A 7,562-nucleotide genomic window follows, 5' to 3' on the forward strand; every position below is an offset into this window, starting at 1 on the left:
TAGTCTATACCATACGTCTGAGTAAACCCCTTTGCTACAAGGCGTGCTTTATACCGATGCACTGATCCATCTGGATTATGTTTCACAGTAAACACCCAATGACAACCTACATCGTTCTTGCCGTGTGGTGGAGGCACAAGTTGCCAAGTATTGTTCTTCTGCAACGCCTCCATCTCTTCCTCCATTGCCTTCCTCCACTTTGGATCCCCCAATGCATCCTGCACTCTGTTAGGTACTGATACAGCAGATATTTGATTCACAAATGATTCATATGACTTAGACAACCTCCTAGTGGACATATAATTGGTTACTGGGTATTTTGATTTGGCAGTAAGAGTAGGTTCATATCTTTTGGCTGATTGACCTCGAGTGGTTCTATTTGGTAACACATATTGCTCAACATTAGGCTCACTATTACTAGTACCAGTGGGTTGACATACCTCAAATGGGTGATCTTCAGTACCAAGAAGTTGTGGGTCAGGGGTAGAAGTGATGGCAGGAGGGGCAGTTGTGTCTTCAACTGCAGTTTCAATGATTGAAACTGGTGTCTGGACGTCTAGAGCCTCTACTTCTGGAGGTGAGGAGCTGAGGCTCTCAACTGGATCTGGAAAAATGCCTCCTGCCTGTGCGACTTCTCCACTTTCTGATTCCTCCCCCTCTCCATGATACAGCTTTTCAAAATATGAATTCTCCCCCTGAAGGGCTGTAGCTGAGGAGGAAAAATAACTCATGTCCTCAAAGAAAGTAACATCCATAGTGACATAGTACTTTCTGGTGGGTGGATGATAACACTTGTACCCTTTCTAATAACCTCCGTAGCCCACAAACACACACTTCAGTGCTCGGGCATCCAATTTAGACCGCTGGTTTTTAGGAATATGGACAAAAACGACACAACCAAAGACACGAGCTGGAAGATTATGAAATGAAGGTAAGGAAACATGAGATGCAAGAACCTCAAACGGAATTCGTCCCTGAAGGACACTAGATGGAAGACGATTGATAAGATGAGAGGAAGCATGAATGGCATCGCCCCAAAGATACTTAGGCATATGAGCACTAAAGAGAAGGGCACGAGCCATATCAAGTAAATGACGATTTTTCCTTTCAGACACTCCATTTTGTTCTGGTGTCTGGGGACATGTAGTTTGGTGAACAATCCCATGGTTTTTAAAAAACTCTTGGAAAACATGATTAACATATTCTTCCCCATTGTCAGAACGAAGGACTTTAATAGTGCTATGGTATTGTGTTTGAACAAGAGTACAAAAAGTTTGAAAAGCTGGAAAGACTTCATCTTTGGTTTTAAGAAGAGCAACCTATGACAATCTCGTACAATCATCAATAAACAACACAAAATATCTCATACCAAACACAGTGGGTTCTCTAGAAGGTCCCCAAACATCAGAATGAATCAACTCAAAAGGAATAACACTTTTATTAGAAACACTAGGAGAATAAGTAGCACGATGACTCTTGGCCAAGACATATGTTTCACAATGGAAAGCAGACTCATCCACACCAATAAACAGGGTAGGCATGGTTTTTCTCATAAGACTAAAAGATGGATGCCCTAAAAGGCGATGCCACAACCAAATTTCACTTACCTTATCAGAATTCGAAGTCAAAGCGGCGAGGGACTGTGCTCCTGGTTTCTCCCCTGCGTATGTCTGATCCAGATTTAACAACCTGCCCCTCAGATACCCCCGACCAATTAACTCCCTAGTGAGAAGATCCTGAAAAATCACATACATAGGATAAAAGGTTACAGAGCATTTAGACTCAGTATTCAACTGTGGAACAGATATCAAGTGATGAGACAAGTCAGGCACATATAACACATTATGAATTTCTAAAGTGGGAGTAATACGCACTGACCCTGACCCTAACACAGGAAAACCTCACCATTGGCATTGGTGATATAGGACACTGGTGGGGAAGACAATTCAGTAAAATATGATTTATCATAAGTCATATGGTCAGAGGCACCAGAATCAATAATCCATGTATCAGAACCAACAAAGTTAGAAACCTTTAAAGCCATATCAATCTTACCACGACCAGCTATAGAGGCTGTAGTAATAGCCCCACCTGCCGTATGATGATCTTGTCCGGCCACTCCATAGAAATCTGGTTCTTGAACCAATTGAATAGCAGGTGCTCTCGCCTTAGGAAGATAACCTTGCTTTTTAGGTTTAAGATGCGGGTGCAGTTTCCAACAAGTCTCTCTAACATGACCAATATCATTGCAATACGAACACTGAGGACGAGGGCGGTGGGCAAAAGCTGGTGGAGGTCCTTGTTGATGAAGTGGGACCGAAGGCTGCTGCTGGAGTAAAGGTGCTGGTGCTTGAATGGCTAGGCTAGAAACTTCAACTTGTGCCTGTTTGAGACTTTCCTGCTGGGATTCATCCTTATGAATATATGTAAAAGTTGTGGTCAAGCTAGGAGGTTCTGGCATTCTGAGCAACTCTCCCTTGGCACTATTATGTTTCGCATCAAGTCCTCTCAAGAATGCATGAACCCGCTCAAGTTCCTTCTCTTTCTGGTACCATGTAATATCCTCCTAATTCTTGATCTTGCAAGGACACTTCTGATCAATCTCAGCCCATACATTCTTCAGCTTGGTAAAAAACACTGACACTGGTTGCCCATTCTGTTGCATTCCTGCAGCTTTGCACATCAGTTCATGAACCTGTATAAAATCAGACTCATTTGTATAGAGATCTCCCAACGTCTTCCATATTGCCTCAGCAGTTTCACATTCCCCTACCATCTGTAGCACATCATCAGTCATGGCTCTAAATAAAATGGACATTACAAACCCATCATCATCTTCCCGCTTAGCATAGGCCTCTATGTCATCTTCACTAGGAACCTTGATTGTTCCTGTCATATATCCCATCTTGTGTATCCCACGAAGATAAACGGACATAATCTTCTTCCATGTTCGGAAATTGGTACCAGTGAGTTTGGTACCTCCAAAAGAACCACCTTCTGAGCTTTTAACAGAGACCTCAACTTTCTGAACCTCATTGGCCTTAGAACCATGACCTTCACTTTTATCACCACCCATCACAACAATACAGTAGCAAAAATCACAGCAAAGATCACAGAGTATGTAGCGGAAAAAAAAGAAGAGGATATTCCAACAATTGCAGCGATATTCTTTCTTCTACTTTTTTTTTTTTTTGGAGACCTGTTGGGATTGACCGAGTTGGTCGAGTTGACCGAGTTACCGAATTGACCGGGTTACCAAGTTGACCGGGTTACCGAGTTGACCTAGTTTAGCTGGTCTGACTGAGGGAGAGGGACGACCGGAAGGGGGGCGACACCGGACTGAGTCAAGGTCACAATCGTGGACGTCGACTGAATAGATTCGATGATCTGAGGCAAAAGAGATTCGGCGATCTGAGGTACACGAAGGCAGACGAAGATCGATCTGGTGTCGGAGGCAGACGAGGGCGGTCTTGGACACAAGATGAGGCCGGTCTGGACTAAAGATCTGGGAGAAGAGCGCCGGCGATCTGAGACGGACCGACTTGGGACGGACCGATCTGTCGTTGGCTGAAGACGAAGCCGAGCGAACAAGATGAAGAGGACGTCTGAACGACGTCGTTTCAGAGCCTGACCAACAAAATTGGCTTTTAACCCAATTGTTTTCCTCGAATTGAGAAAAAACTGAAAGAAAGAGACAAAGTCCTTTTCGGATCTTTGCTCTGATACCAAGTCAAATAAGACGAGATATAAAGAATGAATTTTTTGATATTTGATTCATCTCACAGTGGAGGTATATAAAGAAGATTACAAGAGTACAATAGGTAAGTATTAACTACAGAATAATTACAATATATTCTATTCCTAACGTTAAGTTATGACTCACGCTAACATGTTAGCTGTCCATCTGGAAAAAGACCCATCTGTTAGAGATGGTCTAAGCTAAGGCAACAGGAAACAGGTTTCTTCTCCTTGAAACTCGATATAAGTCAGGCATATGACAGGCTGGACTAGTCTTTTATTTAAGCTATTTTGACAAAGTTAGGTTTTGCTTCTCAATGGATCCAAATTATCATGAATTGTGTCACCTCTGTTAGGTACTCCATACTTATCCAAGGCGAGCCAACCCCACAGATTGTACCAACTAGAGGCATCAGACAGGGTGATCATTTATCACCCTATCTGTTTATTCTTTGTAGTGAAGGTCTGTCAGCTTTGATTTCCAGTGCAGTGCATCAAAATATCATTCAAGGCCTCAAAATGGGTCCAGAAGCGCCTACACTTCACCATCTCTTCTTTGCAGATGATAGTATTCTCTTTGGGACAGCTACTGCAGAAGAATGTAGAAAAATACATGAAGATTCTTGACATTTATAAAAAAAGCTTCTGGGTAGAGAGTGAACTTTGGAAAAAGCAGTGTAGTCTTTAGTAACAATGTGGAGCAGGCAATGCAAACTGAAATGGCAAATATCTTAGGGGTCCGTTGTGAGAAAGAGCATGACAGGTACTTGGGACTCCCTATGAGAGTTGGTAAGTCAAAAACAACCATCTTCAACTACATAAAAGAGAGGCTCACCAAAAAGTTAGTCAGTTGGAAAGCAAAGATTCTAAGTGCAGCAGGTAAAGAAATTTTGATTAAGGCAATAGCACAAACTATGCCTTTATATGCCATGAATTGTTACCTCTTACCTAAGGGCTTGTGTGATGATATACACCAGTTGTGTGCCTCATCTTTTTGGGGTGATACAGATGAAAAGAAAAAAATCCATTGGAGAAGTTGAGAGAAGCTCTGTCTCACAAACTTAGAAGGTGGAATGGGTTTTAAAAACATCTACGCTTATAATTTAGCAATGCTTCCCAAGCAGGGATTGAGGTTGGTAACCAACCCGGATTCGTTGATTGCTAAAAACTATAAGGCTAGATATTACCCCAATTGTTCCTTCTGGGAAGCATAACTTGGTAACTCTCCATCATTCTCTTGGAGAAGCATCTGAATGGAAGACCTATGCTAAAAGCTAGAGTACAATGGCGTGTAGGCAATGGACTGCAGATAAACATTTGGCAGGATGAATGGATTCCAAATTGTCAACAATTTATGATTCACAAGCCTCCAAATTGTGCTTTTGAGTATGTCTCTGATCTCATTGATTCCCGTACTAGAGAATGGATACCTGCTGCCATTCATTCTATCTTTTCACCTAAGATAGCGCAACAGGTACTATGCATCCCTCTTAGTCGCAGAAACATGGCAGATAAATTGATTTGGAGTCCTGAAAAGAATGGCTTTTATTAAGTGAAAACAGCTTATTGGATTGCTATAACCTCTGTTCTTGAAAATGTTCTAGTATCTACCTCTCATGGCAATCCATTCCAAGAACTTTGGAGGAACATTTGGAAAGCACAAGTACCTGAGAAAGTTGAAATCTGCATTTGGAGAGCTTGTAGTAATTTGCTGCCTACTAGAGCAAAACTTCAATCCAAGGGCTATATCGGGGACTAGAGGTGGCAAACGGGGCCGACCCGGTCCATTTTAAGCAGGCCTAGTCGTGCTTTGTGCCGTGTTTGGGCCGGCCCATTTATTATCGTGTCGGGCTCGTGCCGGCCCATTTACTTAAACATTAAGCCCGACCCGGCCCATGGCCCGAGCCCATATCGTGCCAGGCAGTGCTCGTGCCGGGTCAATAACGGGCCGTGCTCGTGCCTACCCACTATAAAGCACGATTTTAAAATCTTAATTTGAACAAATAAAAATTAATTTTATTTAACTATTTAGAAAATTAAAATAAATTAAGTTCTACAACGTTTTTCTTAATCTTAGCTTTTTAAGATTAGATTTCTAATAATTTTTTATATTTCACTATAAGAAAGAAAGAAAGAAAAACTCAAAATATATTGTTTTTAGTATATTATTGTGAGATTAATCTTTATTAATATAATGAAGATTTAGTATCTATTATTCTTTCCTTCATTCTATAGTTGTATTATTATGAGATTAGTCTTTATTAATAAACATATATTTAATATTTAGAAAAATACTTATGTCAAAAGAAGGATATAATGTTTTGTTTCATTATTTTGACAATATAAAAGAAAGTATTGGTGGAATTGTCATGAGATTTTAAATAAAAAGGTCTCATATTCAAATCTCATCATTATAGTTTTTTAATTTTTTTTTTTTTTAAAAATGAAATTTTGTGTTTGTAACAGGCCGGCCCACAATATGTCGTGCTTGGGCCGTGCCGGGCCCATTACGGTCTCGGGCCGGGCCTGGCCAATGGGCCAATATTCTTAGGCCCGGCCCGACCCGTTATTCTAACGTGCTCGGGTTGTGCCGGGCCACTAATGAGCTTGGGCCATGTCGGGCCGCTTTTAAGCGTGCCGTGCTCGTGCTTTGTGGCCCGTTTGCCACCTCTATCGGGGACCTCAACTGCCTCCTATGTACACACAAGTATGAGGACACTTCTCATGTCTTTTGCCAATGTCTGATTGCCACTTCAGTCCTCACAGCACCTCCATTCAATCTTAGCAGAAGCTTGTTGCCAAATATTGATTTTCGGGAATGGATGTTGGATCATGCATTAAACCTCAAGCAAGGTATGTTTGGAAAACTAATGATGGTACTATGGTCTTTGTGGAAAAACAGAAGTAATAAATTGTGGCAGAATACTTCTCAATCTATTCATGAGTTGGTGTTGAGTTCTTTGGCTTGGTTATATGAATTTTGCAAAGCTAGAAAAGTAGAGAAGACAAATGTGGTTCGCACTAAACCATCATGGCAACCTCCAGCTGAGGGTAGTTGGAAACTAAATGTGGATGGCAGCTTATTACCAATCATTCCACAAGGAGGAGTTGGAGGCGTCCTCAGAAACAACACAAGTAGATTTCATGCAGCTTTTACAATCCCTGTGAGCTCTGTAGCTTCTGCAAAACATACAGAACTCCTAGCTATCAAGGAGGGACTGGCACTACTCCAAACCTTACAGACTGGTAATGTAGTCATCGAATCTGATTGTCTTGAAGCAGTTGAGAATATAGCAAATGTGCATGATACACATATTGTTGAAGTAGCTCTTATTGATGATGTTCGAGTAGCCCTATGTGCTTTACCTAATGTCACAGTGCAGCATGCTCCTAGAACTTGTAATAGAGTTGCCCACCGCCTAGCTAATATGGCATATGAAGCTAGGACTAGATTAGTCTGGTACAATCAAGCACCAGAAGATATTCTGAATGTTCTGAATTATGATTGTAAACAATCTTGAAGCATTAATGAATGGAGCACTGTTTTGATTCAAAAAAAATTCCTATATTGTCAATAGTGCAAGTCTACTAAAATGGAAAAATTGAAGAGCTGGTAAGTGAAGAGAGAGATATTTTTTTTCTTTATATATTCGTATTATTGGCAATTTTATCACTAATTTATTTTATCGAATTAACGGTAAAAGATATCATTATTTGTTTAATTAAATATATAATAAAAGTTTCTTTTTTGATGGTTGTACCATATACACTTTGTAGTGCAATATGGGGCTAAAGTACAGGTTCTATAATGTCATAGGTGGATA

This window comes from Rosa chinensis, chromosome 5, assembly GCF_002994745.2.
Source record: "Rosa chinensis cultivar Old Blush chromosome 5, RchiOBHm-V2, whole genome shotgun sequence".
Lineage (NCBI taxonomy): Eukaryota > Viridiplantae > Streptophyta > Magnoliopsida > Rosales > Rosaceae > Rosa > Rosa chinensis.